The sequence below is a fragment of the Balaenoptera acutorostrata genome, chromosome 11, assembly GCF_949987535.1.
Source record: "Balaenoptera acutorostrata chromosome 11, mBalAcu1.1, whole genome shotgun sequence".
NCBI lineage: Eukaryota > Metazoa > Chordata > Mammalia > Artiodactyla > Balaenopteridae > Balaenoptera > Balaenoptera acutorostrata.
This window is the reverse complement of record NC_080074.1, coordinates 6,529,370-6,551,477: the sequence shown is the minus strand read 5'-3', so window position 1 is coordinate 6,551,477 and position 22,108 is coordinate 6,529,370. Positions and strand designations below refer to the sequence as shown.

Sequence of the window (22,108 nt, the reverse complement as noted above, 5' to 3'; positions counted from 1 at the left end):
CATTGATCTATATGTCTATCCTATATGCCAATACCACACTGTCTTTTTTTTTTGGCCACACCGCACAGCTTATGGGATCTTAGTTCCCCAACCAGGGACTGAACCTGGCCATGGCAGTGAAAGCCCAGAGTCCTAACCATTAGGCCACCAGGGAACTCCCCTACACTGTCTTGAATACTGTAGATTTGTAGGACTTTTTGAAATTGGGAAGTGTGAGTACTCCAAATTTTGTTCTACTATTTCAAAATTATTTTGACTATTTTGGGTACTTTGCATTTTAATTTCCATGTGAACTTTAGAATCAGCCTGTCAATTTCTACCAAAAAAAAAAAAGGCAGCTGGGATTTTGATAGGGGTTGCACTGAATTTGTAGATCAATTTGGGGAGTAGTGCCATCTTAACAATGTTTCAATCCATGGATGTGGGATATCTTTCTATTTATTTAGGTCACCTTTACTTTCTTTCAAAAATGTTTTATAGTTTTCAATACAGAAGTTGTGTACTTCTTTTGTTAAATTTATTCTTAAATATTTTATTCTTTTTGATTAAAAATTATTTTGATTATAAATGAAACTGTTTTCTTAATTTCATTTTTGGATTATTCATTGTCAGTTCATAGAAATACTATTATTTTTGTACATTGATCTTGTATCTTACAACCTTGCTAAACCTGTATATTAGTTCTAATAGGTTTTAAGTGGATTCCTTAGGATGTCCTACACATAAGATCATGTCATCTGTGAAAAGAGATGGTTTTACTTTTTCTTTCCCAATCTGTACACCTTCTATTTCTTCTTCTGGCCTAACTGCCCTCGCAAGCCTCCAGTGACTAGAAGTGGTGAGAGTAGACGTCATTGTCATTTCAGTGTTTGACTTTGCAACCCTGTGAGTTTTCATTCATGCCTTTTATCAGGCTGAGGAAGTTCCCATCTATTCCTGTTTCACTGAATGTTTTTATCAGGAAGGGGTGTTGTACTGTTCTGCTTGTTTTTTGTTTGTTTGTTTTGTTTTTTGTTTTTTACTGTTACAGAACAAAAAGGTACGACCAAGGACCAAAGTTAACTTAGATTAAAACCACTTGATGTCCGCGATGAAGAGTGGCTCCCACTTGCCACAACTAGAGAAAGCCCTCGCACAGAAACGAAGACCCAAGACAGCCATAAATAAATAAATAAATAAATAAATTAATTAATTAAAAAAAAAACCCACTTGATGTTATATACTTGGATGAGTTTGAAGTGTCATATGGAGCCAAATAAAAATCTACTTTAAGCAACTCAAAGAAAATAGCTTATTCTCTGGCTTTTAGAAAATGATAAATTTGTAATATTAAAGAAACAAAAGATATCAGAGAAAAAGAGGGATGTGCCCCAAACTTATATTATTTAAACGTCTGCACAATAAAGTGTAATGCAGAAAGCAAAGAAAAATGGATTTGACACAACTGATAATCTTTCTACCTAAAATATACTAAAGACTGATATGAAACTGAAGATCCATTTCCACTGCATAAAGAAGTTGTCAAAGATGAACATACAGGAGAGAAGACAGCTGGGGCACAGACAGGAACGCTCACAGAAGTTCTCTCTGCTAAGCCAGGTCACATAACTAGTGAAAAGCCTGTGCAAAGTCCCCAGCCTTCTCCTGCCTGCCTGTCATCCACTGAGGAGGATCACACTGCAGCTACAGGAGAGCAAGGTCTCCTGAGTCAGCGTGGCCCCAGAGTGACTGCGTGGACTTGCACCCCAGTGCCCCACAAGGGACATGCAGAGCAAGCAAAAGAGACATTTTGTTATGTAAGCCTCTGAGATTTGGGGTTGGCTTGTTACTGTAGCTTAACCTAGCCAAATCTAACACAACAAATTAACGTGTGGGGAAAAAAGCACAGCTTCCTTTAAAAATGGAAATAACTTGTAAAGATGAGAAAAATTAAAATGACAATGCCACTGGGGCTACAGGAAAAATAGGAATGAACTCGAACATTGCCAATAGACTTCATGGAAAAATCTGGAAACACAGAACAAGGCAGATAACAGTTACCAACCTCTGACCCTGCAGTCCCACTCTGGGGAATAAGCCTCAAGCAAATAAATTCAAAGAAAAAATAGCTTGAACAAAATGTTCATCCCAGTAATATTTATAACAGCAAAGACTGGAGACAAGTCAAATGCTCACAAACTGAGAAATCATTGGTGAACTGACAGAGTGGACACTACGTAGCCATTATAAAAGACAAGTAGGGGAACCACTTTATATTCGAAATTGGGCATACGCAAAAAAACAGAATAAAATAGCACACAGACCTTCATCACACACAAGTGTTAAAGGCAAGGATTATGTATTTTCATCTTTGTAACCCCAGTGCTTAGCATGAGGTAGACGCTCAAATATTTGCTAAGAGACTGAATGTCTGAACCAACAAATAACCAAGTCGGGGGGTGACAAGGTCTGGAGGAGACTCTGGGGACGGAGTTGAGTGCCCCTTATTTCTGTAAAATGACTTCAGTGTGTACACTTTAAGATGCATATATTTGAATTAGGAAAAGGGAAGTAGTATTCTTCCTTCATGTAACAAAGCTGGATTAATGTTTCAAGGGGATGGGTCATGACTTTACACAAAGAAAAACTCACTAAAATCCAAGCTCTGAAACACTAGGAAGGAATCCTCAGTAAGTGGTAACTGTGAAGTTCAAGGAGAGGCTGGCAGGTCGTGGTCTGTGCTGGGCAGTGGGAGAAGCAGGGTCAGGTCCCGAGGAGCTGGTTTAACAGTTTTACTTGTATTGTAGATGCCGATGTGCCGAACCACTTTACAGTGAGTGGACACGTACTGTAAAGGTGCATCATTCAGACACCTGGACACTTTCTTAGACCTCCCCAGTGTCTACTTTCAATTGATTCCTATCTGCAATCATAGAACCTCCTTCTGTAACTATAAATATCCTGTTTCTTCCTTTGGACTAATATTCACATTAATGGAAAAAATTCACCAGAAGCTCAACAGAAGTGATGCTGAGTGGTCACCACACCTCCTCTCTCTCCTTTGTCCTGGACTGGCTGGTGTCACCTGTCTTCAACCCTCTTCAACGCTCAGGGCAGCACTGGAACTAACTATGTCAACTCCTTGAGTCGAATTCTTCCTTCACACCTGCCTGGTGAAAACTCTGCCCTCTACCTATCACGTGGCCCTCAGCCTCCTGCGCAGTTACAAGCAGTCTGCCTTCTGTCTCCCAGCAGCTCTCCCAAGCCCTGGCCAACAGCTCTTGCAGACCTTCTCTCTGGTACCTCCCTGCCCTTCACAGAACATGGGCAAGTGGGCAGTCAGAAGCTCCTCTGTTTCTTGCCACCCACAGGCCGGCCTCTCCACACACACTCCCGTCTAAGGCTGACCCCTCATCTGCCTCTTCCCACTGCCACAGGACCCCCTCCAGCCATCAATCCCTTTCTCCATCTTCAGCCTTGACTCCCAGACCCTCTCTAGCAGTCGCTCACCCCTCTTCCCTTCATAGCTAAGCTTCTTACAAGAGCTATCCACTCTCAAGTTCTCCAGTTCTCACCCCACCTGTTCATTTCTCAGCCTACTGCTTCCTCTCCCATCTTTCTTTCTCTTATTTTAAAATTGATTAATTTATTTATTTGAATGCATCGGGTCTTAACTGTGGCAAGCAGGATCTTTCGTTGTGGCGCACGGGCTTCTCTCTAGTTGTGGCACAGGGGCTCCAAGAGCATGCGGGCTCAGTAGTTGCACTGTGCGGGCTTAGTTGCCCCACAGCATGTGGGATCTTAGCTCCCCCACCAGGGATCGAACCCACATCCCCTGCATTGGAAGGTGGATTCTTAACCACTGGACCACTAGGGAAGTCCCCCTCTCCCATCTTTCTAATAAAACTGATCAGACTAGAAAGCCCAAGACCTTCCTGGTGTCAGGTGCCACCCTAGTGTTAAACCACCCAGCTCTTTCAGGTCTTCTCACTGCCCCTCCTGCACGCTCTCCTCCTACAAGCAAGCCCCTGGCGTCCACAACACTGCATCTCCTGATTTTTCTCCTCCTCTCTCCTCAGGATTCTGTCCCAGGCCCTGCTCTCTAGCTGCACACTCTACCTAAGCAAGATCCTCTGTCCCCACACATCAAACTACCTTTAACCTCATAACCCTGGATACGCATCTCTGGCCCCAAACTCCAGACCCACACATCTGACTGCCTACTGGATGCCTCCACTCAGCCATCACACAGTCCCTGCAAACCATTTCCTACCTTCCCTGAGCCTGCTCCCATCCTTGGGTCTCCTCCATCAGGAAATGGTCCCACCATTCACCCAGCTGCTCAAGCCAGAAACTCCTTTTCTTCTCACACCCAACCCCTACCAACCCCACTACATTTAATCAGTTTCCAAGACCTGACAACACTAGTTCTTCAGTATCTCCTGAATCTTCTTACTTTGCCAGTTCCCACAACAATGGCTACCTTTATTAAGGCCACCATCATTTTTTGCCTAGTTCGCCAATGGCCTAACTGATCCCCCAGTCAACAGTCTGGTCCCGCTTCCTGTCTATCTCCATGATGCTACCATGGTGGTTGGTGGTATGTCTTTTGGAAGATCAAGTTATGCTTCTACTTGAAATCCCTCCAAGACTTCTTACTGTGGCCAGCAGGGCCTCCCAGCTCTAACCACTGCCCCCTCCAGGCTCAGCATTCACACCGTGCCCCCAGTCACCCTGTACTCCCTCCGCCAGTTAACAACCTGCAGTCAGCTCCATATAAGCACCACGCTCCTCTAGCCTCTGCGCCTTCACACATGCTGTTCCTGCTGAACAAACACAGGAGTGAATGAGAGGAGGAGGAATTAATTTCTCGCTGCCAAACAGTTTCAAAAGCAAAACTATAAAACTCCTTTCAATTAGTTTTACAATATAAAAAAAATGTTTAAATTAATGTGAGTACAACGTAATATAGCTAATATAATCCAGGGTGAGTGCCCAAAGTTTGCCTCACTCTAGAAGTGAAGAACAGAGGAAGATAACAAAGCCCCAGGACTTGTCAGGGCAGGGGACACCGCTGCCAGACTGAGCACACGTCACTGGTCCCTCCTGGCTTCTGACTTGGTGACAGCAGTAATGTGCTGTGTGCCCACCACGCTCCAGGCCATTCTCCACAAGGCCCCTCACGCTCACAGCAAGTTTGTAATAGGCCCCATTTCACATGTACTCGAACAAAGGCCGAGCCACCAAGTAACTCACCCCAGGCTTCTTCGCATGAATGGGGAAGGGGCTGGAGTCATTCACAGATCTGTCCCACTCACTCTCTTGACACTCAGTTTTCCCTTCTCCACAATGTGGGGGTGGGCTAAATGATAAGGGTCTTTGCAGTTCTGATTTTCTATCATTCCAAATGGAAAAGGGTTATGACCTGTGGTCATCAGAATCTCAAGGAAGTATCTGCCAGCCACGATTAAACACATTCAACAGATGTGGCTTCTTCTGTCCCCAAAATGTAAGCATTCTATGATGATCGCCCAGGCAGTCACATTCAACAAAGACTCATTTTACAGCTCCAAAGAACAAGTACTCATTGATTGGCTACCATGTCAACCCAGCAAGAAGCCCCAGTTACACCACAGCACGCAAAGCTGCCCGCCAAGGCTGAAGCAGTGTTATTCTAACATAATCTTAGAACGCCTTCACACAAGTGGCATCACGCATACACACACACACCATCCTGGAAATTCGCTGCTCCTCTCTCATGTCCAGCTGGCGGTCAGGGTTAGGAAGCAAGCACATGGGGACGCACTGGCTCATCACCACCACTAGCTCCCCCATTCACTTCAGGATGTCTTTACATCCTAACACAGCACCTAACAAGAGACAGATGTCACAGATACAAGAGATGTGTATGAAAGTTGCAGGGAACTGGGCTGTCGATTCGGGCACCCTCATTTCATCTTTATTCCTTGAAATTCTCTGTGCGGCTCCACCTCCCCTGTGCCAATCTTTGAGGAGCACCGCCAGAGACAGCTATTAAGCTTTATCAAACACTTCCCAAAGATTCCTTCTCTCAGTGAGAATCTCTTGTCCAGTGGGTTACTTCTTCCTTGAGCTGCAAGTTTTCCAACTCAAGAGACATACTTAAACACTAAAAAAGAAAAGTCAGACGAGACAGAAAGATTCTTCTGGCAAAAGTAGAAGGAAAAAATACAGAATGGGTCAGGAGGTTGTCCTTTGTTCAGGCAAGAAAATGGGGGTATTCAACAAGGGCAGATATGATAGGGAAAGAGGGGAAGAGAAACACTGACCACTGAGAGCAGGCAGTTATGGGGCCGCCCTCCAAGCTCTGTTAAAGCAGGTTCCCAAGATTCGACAAAGGACATTATTAACAACAAGCATGAGTCAGAGTGGCCCCAGGTCAACCACTTCAGCTTCTTTCAACCCCTCCACTTTGAGGCGGCCCCTTCTAGAAGCAGGACTTCCTGTCACACAAAGGGCCTCTGTGGGCAGTTCCTCGGCCTCTTTTCCTGTGCAGAGCACCAGCACTTTCCGAGGCTCTTCCCTCCCTCAAAGTCTGACTGAGCACTGAGCACTCTAGCGGGGCTGCAGCCTAGCTCAAGGGGTGAAACTTACCCGCCCTGAAAACTAGACACAGCAAGAGAGAACAATACCAAAGGACACGGCACACCTGGATGCATACAGCTAGAACTGAAATCTAGCCGCTGAAATCTGCATCTATGATGCTTCACAAGACATGCTAGGGTGATCCCTTGATGGCCTCATCACCTCAGGCAAAAAACTCAAGAGGTCTGTGATTGACACTGCTCATCTGTAAAGTGGAATCCAATCTGCCTTAGAGGTAGTGCAGATCAAATGGACTCTGTCTGGCGCCTGGCCCAGTGCCACTGTGGGGGCCTCCAGAGTGATGGTGACTATGGGCCAGCTTCAGTCAAACAAGCCGGGCGCCATCACTGAGGCACTCCCCTTCCCACAGGCTTGACGGACATTTGAACAACCTCCTCCAACACAGCACCAAGGCCTAGGAGAGAACACACTATTGGAACAGGAGGGTCCTGAAAGGGTACATGGGGCTGACATTTCAGTGGGAATTCATCAGCTGGAGAAGTAGGGAAGGGCATTCCAGTAGAGGAACCTGCATGGCAAAGAGAAGGTGGGATAAACCAGTGCAGTAGAGGGTCACACAGATCCTGAGGGCAAGCCCTGGGAAGTGGCTTTTAAGGAAAGAGGAGAGATAATTTACAAAGGGCAGGGTGCTGATGGTCACACCATCTGGTCGCCAGCCTCAGTGGCTCATTATGCTGCAAGAAGAGTGACTTCTGCTCTGTCAACCTAACAGCAATAAAAAGCAGCACATCCTGGGGGACTTCCCTAGTGGTCCAGTGGTTAAGAATCCGCCTTCCAATGCAGGGGACATGGGTTCGATCCCTGGTCGGGTAACTAAGATCCCACATGCCGCGGGGCAACTAAGCCCTCGTGCCGCAACTACTGAGCCACGCGCTCTGGAGCCTGCGCACCACAGCTAGAGAGAAGCCTGCGCGCTGCAACTAAGAGCCCATGTGCCGCAACTAAGATGCAATGCAGCCAAATAAACTAAAAAAAAAAAAAAGCACATCCTGAAATAAGCCCACCACGAGAAGGCTAGGAAACCACTGACTAGACTTCACACCCATCAGAGCTCTGTCAGGAAACAAACTACTCAAATACTTCTCAAGCAGTGCTGTAAATATGTGCCTTTGAAGTCTAAAAAAAAAAAAAAAAAAAGTCATGCAAACCACAAAAGGGTTTGGTTTTTAAGTATTTTGTAGGTATCTACGCACTCAACTACAGGGCCACTTTCTCAAGACACTATTACATTTCATTCAAACGTACAAGCTGGAGCCAAAGCATTCTGTTCCAGGGGAGGAAGGACACAGTGCCAGTGTGGACCTCTAGTGACAAACTGACAACTGAGTTCTAACTTGACTGTGATTTTATTTTTTAAAAAGTTCCCATAACGTGAAGGACTATCCAGTAATTTGGAAAAAGGAACAGGGAACCCACTTATCAAGCAACAGTCTAAGGCTACTGAGCTAAATAAAGTTTCCCTTAAATGGGGAAAGAGAGAGCAGGGCTTGAAGTAGCAGTGGTAGCTAGGTGATAGGTGTAAGTTTTAACTTCTAAGCCTCATTCTTCTCACCTGTAAAATGAGGATAAACATGGCTGACCTGGGGCTTCCCTGGTGGTGCAGCGGTTGAGAATTTGCCTGCCAATGCAGGGGACACAGGTTCGAGCCCTGGTCTGGGAAGATCCCACATGCCGCGGAGCAACTAGGCCAACTAAGCCCGTGAGCTACAATTACTGAGCCTGCGTGTCTGGAGCCTGTGCTCCGCAACAAGAGAGGCCGCAATAGTGAGAGGCCCGCGCACCGCGATGAAGAGTGGCCCCTGGTTGCCTCAACTAGAGAAAGCCCTCGCACAGAAACGAAGACCCAACACAGCCAAAAATAAAAATAATAAATAATAAATTAAAAAAAAAAAAAGAATCTAAAGATACCAAAAAGGTAAATTTAAAGGAGAAACCCTAGAATATAAGTAGATAAGTCAGCTTTCTCTCTGAGGCGACAAAGAGAGAAAATACAAAAGAAAGACTAATAGACTTGGAAGAAATAGTGAAGTCTAACTTACAACTCATGAAGTTCCAGAAGGAGATAACATTAAGAGCAGGGAAGAAGTAATATTTAAAGATAATTTTTCAGAACGCTGAAAGACATTACATCACAGATCAAGGAAGCCCAATGAACTCAAGCAAGACTTTAAAAAGAAAGAGAGAACCATACCAAGACAAATTAAATTAAAATTGTAGAACCTCAAAGGTACAGAAAAGATCATAAAAGCAGCCAGACAGAATTGATATATTTAACATGCTAAGCAACAAAAACTGCCAACCAAGAATTCCAAACCCAGCAGAATTAGTTTTTAAGAACTAAGAACTAGACATTTTCAGAAAGACAAAATATATACCACCCAAAAAACCCCTGCAGAAAGGGAAATTTTAAAGGATATACTTCAGGCAAAAAGAAATTATCTCAGCTGGAAAGCTTGAAGCACAAGAGAGAATGTTAAGTAAATATACTAGTAAATACACGGATAAATCTAAACAGCATTGACACTATAAAACACAGTATCTAATTTATAGGATTAAAAAATTCAGAAAAGAAATACTGGACAAGTTGGGAGGGGATGTGGAGTTAAAATGTTTTAAATCCTTCCATTAGTCAAGAGAAACATAAAGTCATCACTTTAGATTTTGTTAAATGTTTTTGTTAAAAATGGATATCTAGGATAACCACTAAAGGACTAGACAAAATTTAATTTCCAAGCTAAGAGAGAAAAACAAATGCAATAATTGGGGTGGGGGGGAGCAGGAGCATGGTGGAATTCAATCAAAACAAAAAGGCACACGAGCGCACACACACACGTAAACACACACACACACACACAGAAGAACTGTAGCAAAGAGAAGGCACAGGAACAAGAAAGGGCTGCATCTATTCAGTACCACTTCTATTCAAATTGTACTGGAGGACTAGCCAAAGCAATAAGAAAAATAAGTAAAAAGTATAAGAATTAGAAAAGGAGAATCAAAACATTATTTGTAGATGATATGGTTTTAGCAAGGCTGACGGACACTAAAGATATCTGTCCAGAATGACAGCTCTCAGCTATGACTTGAGAGCTGTCTAGTTAAGTACAGTGCTGGGGGCTCTACACATTTGGTTTCGTTTAACACGCGGGAAAGACCATTATAATCTTCATTGTACAGAAGAAGAAACCAAGAGTCAGAGGTTAAATATCTTGCCCAAAGGCACAGGGCAAGTAAATGGTTAGTTTTGAAATTAAGCCTCTCTGTCTCCAAAGCTTGGCCACTATGCCTGCCGCAGAGCGATAGACAAACGACGATAGCACCACACGATAAGCACCATCTGTGCTCTCTCACAGCCGCCTACGACGGTGTGATTACAAGTACTGGAGTACAAGGAGAAGGAGATTAACCTGAAGAAAGCCAGCGAAGAGAGCCTGGAGCTAGGTCTGAAGTGTGCAGGAGAATGTACAGACAGCAAATGGTAGGTACTCTGGAGAAAGACAGAACAGCATGTACTAAGGTTAAAAGGTATGAAAGAATCAAGAATGTGACAGTGGGAGAGCAAAAAAGGGAGTAGCTGAATACAAGGCAAGATAGGGGCCACCAGGCTGGGGGTCTTGAAGGTCACACTGGGAATTGGGAAAGTTATGGGGAGGGACCTGATCAAAGGCCCGTGAAAGAAAGTTCCCTCAGACAGAGAGCAGAGAACAGACCACCAAGCCTGTAGACCTGGGCTGTCCAATACAGCAGCCACTAGCTACTGAGTGCTTGCTTGAAATGCAGCTAGTACAACTGGGAAATTGACTTTTTTGTATTTACTTTTAATTCATTTTAATATAAATAGCCACACATGGTTACCAGCTACCATATTGGACAGTGCAGCTCTAGAGGTTAGAGATTGGAGAAAGAGAAAGGGTTAGGAGACCAGGAAAGAGGAGTAATATTCAAGAGAAGAACAGGCAGGATGAAGTAACCTGTGAATGAAGGGCAGAGGGGGAATAAGGCTTAAAAGTTCCTAGTTTTGGAGGCAAGGTAGGTGGTGATGCCACAAAGAGAAACAGAAAATTCAGAAGAAAGAACTGGGTTACGATGAAAACTACTGGCCTGGGCCAGATAAATTTGACGTACCTGAAGCCCAGCTACATATATACTACTGTTCAGCCGTATCAAACTCCCAAACACGGCATATTCCTTCTGACCTCTTTGCCTTTGCATATGTATTTCCCCCTGCTTCTCCTGTCTGCCTGACAAACCTCTCTCTCCAAAACACACCACCAACCTGTGAAGTTTTCCCCGACCTCCCCCATTCTTCACAGCAGATAAGGTCCCTGTAGCACTGTAAGAAGACGTATCACTCTGGAGTTTAGAAGTCTCTTTATCCGTCTGGACCGTGGGCCTCTCAGGGGCAAGAACTCAGTCTTAACCATCATGGATCCCAGGGCCTACTAGCATCATGCCTGACACAAACTGAGTGCACAAGAAACTCCACCAAGCGGGTAAGTTGAATGCATGCGTGCCCGCACAAGTGAACGAAGCAAGTGATCCAGCCAGCCAGCATTTAGGTGGACTGTCCCTCCAGGCAGTGACCTAATGGATGGTCAGAAATAAGCACAGGGCTCACTCAGGTGCCTGCATAGCTGTTAATGAAAGTAGTCAGATGATGGAACAAGCACAGTTTACATAAGTCTCACACTATGACTTTTCATCATTATGACAACCTCTACCCATCCCAAATTCAAACTCTTCAACCTCAGAAGTCTACTGGATGTGCCTAAGATAAATTAATGCCTTAGAAGTCAACATTAAATATGTAACAATTTCTCCTCAAAAAATGGTCCTGACACTTCTCCGCATGGCCTCGTAGTCTTGTTGTGTAACTTTCTTCCCGCAAAATAAGGGTCAGATCTCACGAATAAGTGAACCTGAGCTGAACACCCTCAGAGGTGGTAAGTTAACAAAATGTTTCTGTTTTCCAAGTCAACAGATACTTGGTCATAAGTGCCCTGTGCTATTTTTTCTTTATGTGTCAGCTCATACCAGAAAAGAACCATAAAAAGATCACTTCATTGTCTCCATATTGCCCTGTGCTTCATTTATTTTGCTAAACGAGCACTACCAATACATGTTAGGAACTTGAGAATCAAAGAAAATTCCAAATTGGTAAGTTCAACATTTTAGCCCTGTTAGTTCCATCAATAACATCTTGTCAAGTAGCAGTCTCCAGCAAAATCATTCTCCCTGATCTCCCTCAAGGACTCCACTGCAGAACAAATTGCAATGAGAAACAAGACTGAGTATGAAATTCGTAGCACAGGCTTCCCATTAACATAAAGAAATTTTAAATCCCGTACTATTGTGATGGCCATCGTCACACATTTCAAATTCAGAACACTTTGTGTTAGATTCTTTAAGTTTTCCAAAAGACAGAACATCGTGCTTTGCGAGTCCACATAGAGATTCATGTCTTATGATTCACGTATGACAGTCTAATTAGAAAAAAAATTGAGGCCAGATTCCCAGGGCTGTTGGAGACATTAAATAGACACCTAGTCTGCCACTTGACATCAAGGCAGAACTGTGAGATGCAAATGCATTTAGACCAGCCCAGTGAAACACAACTATAGTGCCTTCAATCTCTGTGGGAAGGAGACCATTGCAACCCTTTCATTTGTTCACTCACTCATTCAAATTAATGGCCCATGTTTTCCATTGTTACTATTCACCCCCACCCTGACCCCCAGCACGCACACAGTCCTCTTTACCTGCCTCTGGAGCCTGGGATCTACTTGGGCTACTAGGAGAAGTTTCTTCAAAGCCTTAGCGGTGGTTCTAAGGCCACCGCTAGAAGCTGGCGTGCAGAGATGCCTCGAGCAGAGACAGAAGTGAAGAAGGCCCAGACAACCCCAACCTCACACACTCTCAGAGACTTCTGGGCCAAGAGCAGCCTCAGGGGCTGCCTGTAAAGTCCTCCTCAGCCTGCAGCAAAGCCAGCACCACATCCCCCTTCACATATTTAAATCTCACAGGCACAATCAGAATTTACACTAACGTGGACAGAAGCTAGGGGCAAGGAGGAATGTCAAATATTACTTATTACTGACTAGGACTATTATATATTAATTATGTTTATATATACATATATATAATTATATATTTATTAAGGCCAACCCGACATGTATTAAGAAAAGGAAGCCAGTTAAAATATTCTATAGTTAATATGTACTGAAAATACAGCAGGACATATAAAATGCTGACTGGGGAACAAAGGTAACTAAATTACAGGAGAAGTGAACTAAGCCAGTCCCTGAAGCAGCCTCCTCACCCTTTCTTTAACCCCCGATGTAGTCAATCGGCTCACCAACTGAAAGCAGCTTCTTCAAGGACAATGACAAAAAGCGGTACCAGAATACCAGGAGGGAAGACACAGTCCCAACCTAGTGCGCAAAAGCATTGCTCATCTCCAGGCAAAGAGGGCAAGAATGCATGTCCACAGTCAGTGTTAAAAAAACAAAACAAAACAAAACAAAACATTGCTCATGTATCCTACTTCATTCCCAGGTTTTATAAGTTAAAATAGGTATAAAGTTATTGACCACAATTTCAAGTACAATTGAAATATTTATAAAAATGCCTATTTTCCTGTAGTATATTTGTTTCAGAAGTTCTCCACAACATATACTCTAAGTCCTCAGAAAATGCAAATACGTGCTCGTCTGTGAACCTCTCCAAGGCATTTTAAGGTGACTTTGGACAGAGTGGGCGCCACATCAAGGTCTAAGAACAGTCACTCACTGTTCTCAGCACGCCTCCATTTGCATCTAATTCCCATACTTGAATTTCAGAGGATTCAAATTCAATTTTTAGGAGAGACTATTTTTAAATGTTTCTGGAAGGTTGTAGATAAATTTCATTTTTATAAGTTAAATCACTACCCCTTTTATTTACATTATAATGTATTATTTTAAAGTCTATCCTATTCCAAAACCCTGTCAGTCCAGACTGAGAGTTAGCAAGATAGAGTTGTCAGTATTCCTTCCTAGGGGCCAAAATGCTCCCACAGAGTTCAGGGTTTTCCTTTCACAATCTGAAGAATCCTCTTTTCAAAGAAGAATCAAGTACTTTCGTCTATTTTTTTTATTAGTTATGATTTTATTAAGTATGGATTTCTCATCTAGCAGATAATCATATAATGAGGTTTTCTTATAACAGTAACAATTGAGTAAGACCTAGTTTAGGGGAGAAACAAGAAAATCTTTATAAAATAGAGAACTCTTTGTTTTTAAGAAAAATCTCTCACAAAGGGAGAAATGTCAATGCTCATTGTGCTTGACAGGTAATTTGTGCTTGAGGTAATTCATTGCACACCTGTGCCAAATGGTGCTCACTTAGGGAAATTCTTGAATAAAAGCTGAGTATTTGAAAATGAAACAAATGAAAATGGACTCATAAGAAGAAAAAAGCCAGTCTTGGCCAAGTCCTATTAATCTTGAGATAATATGTGGAGAAAGCAGATAAAGGAAAAGCCAGTGGCCCAGAAGTCAGGAGAACTGGGTTCCAGACTCACTCAGCCACCAACAAGCCATGTGACCTTGGATAAGTCAGCAAGGCATTTCACCTCTCAGTCTTAATTCCTTTGTTTAAAAAAAAAAAGATGAAGGGGGACTTCTTCCCTGGCCGTCCAGTGGTTAAGACTCCACATTTAAAAAAATGGTTCTGAAGAACCTAGGGGCAGGACAGGAATAAAGATGCAGACGTAGAGAATGGACGTGAGGACACGCGGAGCGGGAAGGGTAAGCTGGGACGAAGTGAGAGAGTGGCATGGACATATATACACTACCAAATGTAAAAGAGATAGCTAGTGGGAAGCAGCTGCATAGCACAGGGAGATCAGCTCGGTGCTTTGTGACCACCTAGAGGGGTGGGATAGGGAGGGTGGGAGGGAGACGCAAGAGGGAGGAGATATGGGGATATATGTATATGTATAGCTGATTCATTTTGTTATACAGCAGAAACTAACACAGCATTGTAAAGAATTATACTCCAATAAAGATGTTAAAAAAAAAAAAAAAAAAAGGACTCCATGCTTCCACTGCAGGGGGTGTAGGTTTGAACCCTGGTCAGGGAACTAAGATTCCCACATGCTGCACGGCGTGGCCAAATAAATAAATTAATTAAATAAAAATTAAAAAAAAAAAATTTTTTTAATGAATGGGCCTGACTATAACGACTCCAAGAGCCATTACAACTCTGAAGATCATGTTCCCACCTTTTTAATTATGCCACCTCCTAAAGAATAGAATTATATGGCTGAGCAAAACAGAATACTAACAATGTATAAAAGTGGGGGGGGGGGCTTCCCTGGTGGCGCAGGGGCTTCCCTGGTGGCGCAGTGGTTGAGAGTCTGCCTGCCAATGCAGGGGAAACGGGTTCGAGCCCTGGTCTGGGAAGATCCCACATGCCGCGTAGCAACTGGGCCCGTGAGCCACAATTACTGAGCCTGCGCGTCTGGAGCCTGTGCTCCGCAACAAGAGAGGCCGCGATAGTGAGAGGCCCGCGCACCGCGATGAAGAGTGGCCCCCACTTGCCACAGCTAGAGAAAGCCCTCGCACAGAAACGAAGACCCAACACAGCCATAAATAAATAAGTAAAATTTAAAAAAAAATTAAAAAAAAAAAAAGTGGGGGGGGGGCTTATTTTTACTACTGGCATAAATCTCAGACCTATAAGACATGCTTCAGTTTGAAGCTAGGATACCTGTTTATCATTTTCATAAATGCAGCATTAAAGTTCACCTAGAATTAGGTAAGATATCTTATATATGAAGAAAGAAGGAAGTTGAGATATTCTAAATCAGCGGTCCCCAACCTTTTTGGCACCAGGGACCAGTTTCGTGGAAGACAATTTTTCCACAGGCAGGGGAGAGGGGGGAAGGTTCAGGCAGTAACTCCAGTGATGGGGAGCAGCAGATGAAGCTTCGCTCTCTTGCCGCTCACCTCCTGTTGTGCAGCCCGGTTCCTAACAGGCCACAGACTGGTACCGGTACCGGTCCACGGCCCCGGGGTTGGGGACCCCTGTTCTAAATTATAAGAGCAAGGGTGAAACCTGATTAAGGTCTAGAAAATAGGAAATATGCAACCTTAAAAGTGTTAGAAATACATACATCACACTAGGTAATGACCTAACAAGAAAACATGCTTGTGCGTGTGGCACAGGCTGTACCAGCATGGCGCTTTCTGGAGAACAGAAAGAGGACACTGCCTTTCTAACGTTCACAGCAATAGGTAAGCCAATAAATAGTGATGAATCACTCACATATCGGGATTTTTTAAAAAAATCTTCTAATTAGAATTACAGTACTGCATAAACAAAGGAAAGGGAGAGGGAGCCAAAATTTTTCAATTCCAGAGTACGACTTCAAGATAAGAAACAAATATGTATGTAAAGCTGCTCAGCTATTGAAACAATAAAAGTTTTCCATTTTGCTATCCAATAAAAATGAAAATAAAGTGTCCAGTGATAGCAGTCAGATGGGGACGAGAGCACAGGGTCCAGATGAGAAGAAAAATAAGAACTGACTGAGGAGGAAGACGGAGGGGGGCCTTGGAGCAAGCCGCATGCTAATTCTGGGATTCTGGAAGAGCCGGTCATGAAACAGCAATTACAGTTAACTGGAAAAGCTAATTTGTTCATTTTCTATCACAAGTCCCAGTTGTGAGTTTGTAGATTAGCTGTGGCTGTTAAGAAAGGAAGTTGCAGCATGTAATAAACGTAATGCCTGACAGCAGGGGGAAAAGAAACCAACCCTCTATTAACTGTTAACTCAAGTAATTCATTTAGCTACACAGTAAGAAAAAAATACAGCCAGAGGTATGCAAACTAGTCTAAAACATGCCTAAGTTTTTAATTTATTCCCTCTATTTTGAAATGAAGCATGCACATATGTTCTAAAACCAGAGTAGAAATTATAAAGCATAGTCCTTCATTTGTTTAGGTCAAGATGAATTCACCAAGAAAATCAAACACGTACTCTAACATTTTCTCAAAGCATTTTGGATAAAACACTCCACACTGTTCAGTTGATATTGAACTGAGTGAACATTTCTATCAAGAAGCTCTAAAACTAGGTGTGCTTAAAAGGTAAGGGTTCTGTTAAATCAATCACTCTGGAGGGAAAAAAAAAATCAATGAAAATTTTACTTTCAGAAGGTCTCCCTTAAAGGAAATGCATGTTCTAAACAGCACACTCACGTTTTCCTGTCAAAGGCGGCTTCAACTGCCTAACTTGGCAGATCAGCTTCCGTACCTGCCTCCTTCCGTCCCTGCTGGTATGTCTGACCTCGGCTCCCAGCAGAATTCTCCCAGCACATTTCATCATTTCCTGTTGGCTGCCGACTCCTTGCAGCCGAGATAAGGCCATTCCCCTACACTGCTGCATTCACCCTACAGGCACCAGGTTCTCAGACTGCCGCTGCAAGCCTGCTGGGACCATCACAGAAGAGCTTTCTTTTCAGTAAGTAGCCAAACAGAAATCTCAGTATTCCATGGAAAATCAGAGAGAAAAGGACTGAGAACGAAAGTCAAATCACCCCCCAAAATCAACTTATATATAAACTAACTTACACTGTATATGATGGTCTTAGAGTCTCTTCTTGTATTTGGGATCCTCCCACTTAGGAGGAAAAAAAGACATGCTCTGTTTCTAAGGAGCCAGGAGTTAATGTGACAGGGGTTTACTTGCATGGGATAATCTTCCATTGCCCCTACGTGTAAAACCCAGCTTCTCTCTGTGACTCCACACACAAGGCAAAGCAGCTTGACAGTGGGAGATGCAGGGGAAGCCTGACGCAGGCTCATGCTGGACACAGGCAGGGGACCCTGGTCTCAGCAGTGTGACTGCCTCCTAGGAACTAGGGCACTCAAATATGCAAGTGTGATTCCCTAGAAGTAAAAATCAACACAAAAACACCTTACTTCCTAGAGTTTTACAAAGAACTGAAAGTGGAGGAAAAAAAGAATAATATAACTTTAGGTGAGGAGGAAGAGATCCTGTCTTCTCATTTTATTTATTTATTTTTTAAGTGTTGAGGGGTTTCTTTTTTTAAAAATATTTATTTATTTATTTGCACCAGGTCTTAGTTGTAGCAGGTGGGCTCCTTTTAGTTGCGGCCCGCGGGCTCCTTAGTTGTGGCATGCGAACTCCTAGCTGCAGCACACATGTGGGATCCAGTTCCCCGGCCAGGGATCGAACCTGGGGCCCCTGCATTGGGAGCACGGAGTCTTACTCACTGAGCCACCAGGGAAATCCCCCTATCTCCTCATTTTCAAATGTATGTGCCCACAAGAACATACTGTATAATTCCCATTAGATAAAGAGAAGGCACAACTCTGTGCCCAGTGAGGCCAGGACAGGGCAGAGCAGAGAGGGACAGAGCAGGAAGGGGTCACCAGGAATGCTTCTGAGCAGTGTTCTGTTTTTTGAGCTGTTATGGGTGTGGTGTATTTGTGAAAATTCATTGGTATACACACGTAAAATATGCACATTTTTATGTACATATATTTATACCTGAATAAAAAGTGTTTTAAGGGGCTTTCCTGGTGGCCCAGTGGTTAAGACTCCACGCTTCTATTGCAGGGGACAGAGGTTCCATCCCTGGTCAGAGGAGATCCCACATGCCGCAGAGCAACTAAGCCCGTGCGCCACAACTACTGAGCCTGTGCTCTAGAACCCGCGAGCCACAACTACTGAGCCCACGCACCTAGAGCTCGTGCTCCGCAACAAGAGAAGCCACCGCAATGAGAAGCCCGCACACCGCAACGAGAAGCCCGCGCACTGCAACAAAGAGGAGCCTCCGCTCACTGCAACTAGAGAAAGCCTGCGCACAGCAACGAAGACCCAACGCAATCAAAAATAAATAAATAAAATTGATTCTTTAAAAAAAAAAAAAAATCTCGGTTTAGAAATTCCTTAATGGAAAAACACCAATAAAGCAAAGACCATATCAACAAAAGCCTCAATTATTTGACATGTGATTATCATTCACACTACTCAGAAAATTATGATACCACTTTCCCCTCACTCTCCCCACGAAGTCAACCCAACGCAGACTTCACCGTACTCTGCCGCCAGCCTAGTTAAGTCAGTTACACCCTTACAGACGTGCACACGCCACAGCAGCATCCTCTGTTCTGCAGGGAGGCTGGCCACTTCATCCCAGGGTTTGCTGTGGGACAGACAGGATCAGGAACTGAAGGTCTAATGGCCCTAAAGGTCATTTTGTCCAGTGGTGGACACTAAGGCTGGAAAAGGTTGAGCAACAAGTCAAAAGGCTTGTTGAGTACCAAGACAGGCTTTCTAAAACCAATGGCATGGCAGCTCTCTTTCAGAGTACGTGCTTTAACTAAGCTTAAGCAGCATAAAAATATGGTCACCAAAGCCTTTGTCTGGGGGTATTCTCTTCCACTAAGAAGGAATACACACCTGAGTTGTTCTAGCAAAGCAAGCTGATTGTCTACCTCTCCTTGCTATAGCTAGCATGACAGAAAACTCTTCTTTGCCCCAGAGCCCCACTTAGCGCTCTTGGCTATGGGAGGGACAATCACAGCAAGGTTTAAGAGCCTCATGCTCTTTATTTTTTTTAAAATCCAACAAACAAAGGCTGCTCAATAAACATTTATATAGTGCTTACTTTATTTATGGTCAATCATGAAAATAACCTTATGAGGGTAAGTACTGTTACCTCCTCCATTTTCCAGGTGAGATAACTGAGGCACAGAGAAGTTATATTACTTGCCCTGTGTCTTGGAGCTGGTTCATGGCGAGGGCCAGGAATGAACCCCATGCAGTCAGCCTCCAAAGCCCAGCTGTTAACCACTACACCACACTGCCTCTCCATCTTGGCTTCCCTAAAGAATCAGAACTGGGTCTTGGATACAGCTGCTGCTTAATAAAAATTGTATATGAACTGAATTAAGAACGCAGATAGCAGTAGGACTATGAAGTAGCGAGACCAGCTTTCCAGCGTGGCCAGGGCACTTTCTCCCTCCTCATAACTTCAGCCACGTCTCACCAGTGGATGCCTGGCAGGAGGCAAGCTCTCCTGGCCCTCTGGCAGCTCTCCCATCCTGGGGCAGGGGTGCAGCCCCTGGAGGTGGTGCTGGGACAGAAACACTGCTCCAAGGAAACCCACCTGCTAACTTCTAGCATGTGGGGTCTAAACTGGTATTTCCAGTTCCAAACTGGTTTGTCACCAGACTTGAAACCATTGGGCATTCATTCAACAAACATTAGTGCCAGGCACAGTGCTTAGGGCCTCGGGGCCCCATGACTGAAAAGCCAAGGTCCCTTCCCTGCATTGCTCACAGTTTATGGTCACGGCAGAAGTGTAAATAAATTAAAATGGCACGAGCTGATAAATGCTAGAACCAACGTGCCCCAAGGGTTGAGGGAACAGCGTGAAGGGAGCAGTGACCCAGGGTGGGGAGGCTTCACAAAGCAGGGGACACAAGTGGGCTCTCCAAAAGCTTGCCACCAACATACTCAAACCATGTGGATTAAGGCAGAAAAAAAATTCAGAAGCAGAGAATCCAGCAAATTAGTTAAAGACTGCCAGGGTCACCCATTACCTCAGCCATCGTTACCAATGCACAGCAGCAGGGGGATTCAAGTGAACAGCGGTTAACCTAGCAGAACTCACAGACATCAGGACAGCGTCTGACCACGCTACCTCTTCTATCTGATACCTTTGTTATATGACTGTCACGTGGTGAAAATGGCTGCCTCTACCGAGCTCTTTTAAAAGATCCCATAAGATAGGTACTACTAGTCCCCTTTTACAGAAGGGAAACCAGCACAGAGAAGTTAAGTGACCTGCCCAAGGTCACCCAGCTAATAATGGCAGAATGGGGATTCAAACTCAGGTTCACCTGATACTTCAAAGCCCATCCTCTTTCTGCCACACTGTTATGCCCCCCATGGAACTAGAGCTGTGAAGCAAACTAGGATATTTAGCAACAGGTCATGTCATATGGGGAAAGAGTAAAATTTCTATGATGTCAATTTCCCCCCATTCCTCTATTGGTCTGTCCTTGCTCTAATACCACACTTTAAAAAAAATAGCTTTATTGAGGTATAATTCACATACCATACAATTCAGCCATTTAAAGTGTACAATTCAATGGTTTTTAGTATATTCACAGATATGGCAACCATCACCCCAATTTTAGGACATTTTCATCATCTCAAAAAGAAACCCTGTACTCTTTAGCAATCGCCCCTCTCCCTACCCCACCATGCCTTCCCCCAGCTCTAAGCAACCACTGCCTCTTACAAGGTGACTCTTTCTGTGTTTTTTTGTTTGTTTGTTTTTTGGCCACACCACAGGGATCTTAGTTCCCCAACCAGGGACCGAACCCGTGCCCCCTGCAGTGGAAGTGCAGAGTCCCAACCCCTGGACCGCCAGGGAAGTCCCACAAGGTGATTCTTAAAGAGGTTATGGGCACACAGTAATTGGGTTGTTAATATAACAGTGCAAATTGCAGTTCTGTGCTTTATTCCTCCCAACTGGGCTAAAGCTAACAGCTGAGCCAGGACAGAGCAGGACAAGAGCCAGACGACTCAGAGGCAGAGGCTGGGGTGGGAGGCGGGGGTGCCTGGCGGCCCCATGCTACATGTGCTCCACGGTTCACATGTCTCGGAACTTAGCAAGCCCTAAATGCAGAGCCAAGAGGCCTAGCGCCAGCAGGGATGGCACAAGTCATGCAAAAGCCCTAGAAGAGCCTCTCTAGTCACAAGACCTTAAACCATTCGGAATGCCCATCCCCCCATCTCCAGAAAGACAAACACCAAGATCATATCGGCTGCCACAAGCTAAGGGTCACCAGAATAGTGTTGCTCTGAGAAGCCAAACCACTTAAGGACTAACAAGACTCAAGGCTCTGATGAAAAGGTGACACCCCTAAAATCTTGGTTTGTTTATTTGCTCTTCCTCTCAGCCTTCCTCAATGCTGAGGAAAGTTGGGGGAAGAGGGTATTACAAACAGACTATGCGTATACTCCTGCAGAGCCCTGATTTCTCTGCCACACTTCTCCATACAGGACATCAAAAACAACCGTGGGCAGCATCATCGACACGCAGTGGAAAACTACTTGGCGCTTAAAAGGAATGAGCCACTGACAGAAGTAACATGAGGGAAACACAGAAACATCATGGTGAGCAAAAGAAGCCAGATGCAAAAGATACACACCGTGTGTCTCATATTTACATGAAATTCTAAACCAGGCAAAACTCACCTAGGGTGACAGATCAATGTATGCCTGGGGCTGGGGACAGGGGGGCTGACTGCACGGGGGCACAAGGAACTTTTTGAAATGATGGAAATGTTCTATGTCTTGATTAGGACAGTGGCTACACAGGCGTATCTATTTGTCAAAGCCTCTAAATGAGGGCATTCAGTTGTATGTTAATTAATATCTCAGTAAAGAGAAAAG

At 44.2% G+C, this 22,108-nt stretch overlaps 1 protein-coding gene across 3 annotated transcripts in view; it reads right to left on the bottom strand.

Moving 5' to 3' along the window:
* PACSIN2 (protein kinase C and casein kinase substrate in neurons 2) overlaps positions 1-22,108 on the bottom strand; it is a 138,538-nt gene that overhangs the window by 73,178 nt on the left and 43,252 nt on the right. Inside the window, exon 1 of one of the 3 annotated variants that reach the window (XM_007189152.3) lies at positions 16,870-16,974. The exons of the other annotated variants lie outside the window; for them this stretch is intronic. The gene's annotated coding sequence lies outside the window, so the exon portion shown is untranslated. Of the gene's footprint in view, positions 1-16,869; positions 16,975-22,108 lie in introns of those variants that run through there. 3 annotated transcript variants of the gene reach the window in all.